This window comes from Charadrius vociferus, unplaced genomic scaffold, assembly GCF_000708025.1.
Source record: "Charadrius vociferus isolate BGI_N301 unplaced genomic scaffold, ASM70802v2 scaffold506, whole genome shotgun sequence".
Classification (NCBI taxonomy): Eukaryota; Metazoa; Chordata; class Aves; order Charadriiformes; family Charadriidae; genus Charadrius; species Charadrius vociferus.
In genome coordinates, this window is record NW_009648677.1 from 515101 (window position 1) to 518422 (window position 3322).

Below are 3322 nucleotides of genomic sequence, written 5' to 3' on the forward strand. Positions count from 1 at the left end.
CTGCCCCCAGAACTGAACGGGAAGATGTAGAACACTTCCTCATATCTAGAACAGACATATCTACAGGTGCTTTACCTTTTTTTTTCTTTTGACTTAAATAGCACTTCATTCTCCTTTATCCCACTACTGTATTTATAGATAGTAATCAGTCTTACAAGACTACACAAGCTAAACCCATTTAGTCAACGCTTGTACAACAGGCTCTCCAACCTCCTCTCAGCACAGCTCCTTTCCCCACACCTAACCCAGGCTATGTTTAACCTACCTTGAACAGATGAACACAGACCCTACATACTATTCTTTATGAGGTATTACCTAAGCTTTGTCCAGCATTAAAGAATAAATAAGACATTCATCAAGAGCCCTGAGCTGAAATCTCCTCGAACACCTAACACTTCCTAGTCTAGGACGTTTTCCTATGAAGCCAATAGAACTACTGAAGAGGATCCTTACTCCTGGATCATGTTTTGGAAGACTAAGCTTTTGGTAACTCGTGGAAGGCTACGGTCATTTGCTATTTTAAATATGTGGAATCTGCTATTTTAAATATGCGGAAGATGGAGTAGTATCAGACAATAATCAAATGTCATCTTATTACAACTGAGAGCACGTGGCTCTTCCCTCCCTTCCCCAACCGATGACAATGCGCCTTTCATTAGCACCTGGATTGTGGGTCCCTGGGGCACTCCTACAGGAAATATAATGGAATAATGATAGTTAAGTTGTATCCAAAGCTAGGAGGTTTGAAGACTGAAGCAGAAATCACAAGCTGTATACTAAGGGCAAAAATATGCTTAATGGCTATTTCATTACTATCTATCCACATGGACTTAATGATATGGAAAAATTACATCCAATAAATAAAAACTTATAATCAAGTCAGTTTGTTTACTGCTCTGTTTTGAAAGTTCTTGCTGTTGCTTTGGTAGGCATATGACTCAGTCCTCACTAAAAATGTTTATGTTGAGATATGTGGATCCACCAACCAGAGTCACACTGACTATGCAAGAAACAGCGAACAAGGGGTTTATAATTCATTAAAATGGAATTTCAGAAGCAAAGAAAAGGTATGTACTGGATCCTAGTAATGTCTCTGTTCTAAAATTCAAAAGCTTTCTGAAAACAATAGATATGACTGATAGTTCATTCTTTCAAAGAATCTTCTAGAGTGAAAGAGCGTTAATGAGCGTAAATTTTGCTAACCTCTTTCACATACCTTCTCTCTCTGTGAGTAAAATAAAACGAATATACTTTACGTGATCACTCTTACCATGCACAGGGGTAAAAGGGTTAGCAAAACAGCCAGTGGAAAAAGCAAGACCCTGCTAAAAACTCTCAGAAGATTCCTGGAATTTATATTTAGCACTGTTGGATACTGCAGTAGAACTCTGTTAGGGCCAGCAGCTCACTGACAAGGTCATCAGATAAAAACTCTCATGCAAGAAACTAATACATAGTTTGAATCTACTAACTTGGGACTTTTACTGTACATGAAAAGCTGGACCAGAAGATGACCCTGGAAGTAGAGAATTATCCCTTCTCTATACACCAAAAGTATCCAAGAAGGCTAGTGTCAGATGAGGAACAGAAGGCATCTGAAACAAAAATCCAAGGAAAACAATGGCTTCTTAAAAATAACTGGGAGTTTTGTTGTTTTGTTTTTTTTTTTTTTTTTTTTTAATAGAGTGTCTGACTTGTCAGGACTGAAGTTCTTATTAGCAATGTTCCAGACAGGTTCAGAAAACAAACACAAGTTTTACTTGATGACGTATCTCACTTCAGTAACTAGAGCAGGCTGCTTCTGAAGCCAACTGATTTCAAAAGCAGCAGCATCTGTGTGATCAAAAAGTGAAAGAATTTCAGGGCTGATATATACTAACCAGAAATTCTTTAGGAAGCAAAATATTTCCCATTTAATAAGGAGTTTAGCATGACATACTACAGTGTCCAGGGTTTATTCGCATTTTATTGGTAACATCCACTAACTGCTTTTATTAATATAAGGAGATTTAAAAATATGTCATGAACTGATGAAAGCTGCCTTCTACCATTCAGGCAGGTATACTTGTTACAGGAAGAAAGCTGGGAGGAATGGAAGAAAGGGAAAATAAGGTGGATGGAAATTCAGCTCAGGTAGTTACGAGGGCACATACACTAGCTCATGATTTCCGCATCACTTACAAGTATTGCTTTCTTTTGATGAAGACATCCTAGTTGACAGCGTTCTTGGAGATGCTCCTGCCCATCCCCAAAAGATGCTGGAGCCAAGAAGAAACTTTAAGAAACATCACTAATACACAAAAAGCATCACAGCAGGCAAAGCAAATAAATGTGTAACATTTTTTCCAGTTTAAAACCAGGTAAATAATAAGATGGGTAGGTGGTATTCTGATAATTTTGCTTGCGTTACATCCCTCCTTTAGTCAGGCCACATGCTATTTGGGGGCAGGACTGAAGGAAATTCCATCAACACAAGCAAGTAGACTGCGGTGCAGCAGAGCAACTCTCCACTGGCACTAGCTCAATGCAAACCTGATTTACACTTACATGACGGACACAGTATCAAATCCAACATTAGTTCTCTTAGGATGAGAGCGCCTTCCCCACCCAGTGATTTTGCTGCAGATAGCTAGATCACACTGCGCCTATTTACAGAGAGAAATGTGCATTCTTTCATGCTTTTATGCAAAGCAACACAAGCTTGATGGATCCCTGCCATACAAAAATTTCCGTATGTCCCTCCCTGACATGAAAATGAATGTCACAACCAACAACTTGTTACGGATGCACTTTGTTAGATTGATTCCTCTACTTGCAGGACTAGGAATATTAAGAAAATCCCTACAAGTAAATATTACATGTAAGGTCACGCAGTCTGCTCATCTTCTGCTCCAACTTTTTAACTGAGTAGCAAACGTTCTGGCTCTTGTTGTGTTCTAATGACAAAAACACTTAAACCTAAACCAAACTCACAACTCAGTTTGGAGCAGATGAACTCCAGCACCGCCACGTGCCTCCTCTGCAGTGCAGTGTGGGGGCTCCGCGGCTCGGCTGGGGCAGAGCAGGGTCACCGGGAAATCGTTTGAACAGGCTGCTCATCCTCGCACACCGTGTGGCGTTTCCCTTTTTTATCGAACAGATTGTTTGGAAAAAGAAGTACACCCAGGACTGCCAGGGCTGATGAGCTGCTGCGCCTGCACCGAGCAGCCAGCGGAACTTCAGCCGTTCATTCATGACTTTGCCTTGCCTCGACCTACTGGAAAACGCCAAGTTTCCCGTTTTAACACGTTAAAAGCAAAACTCCTTTCACAAAACAGGTGGG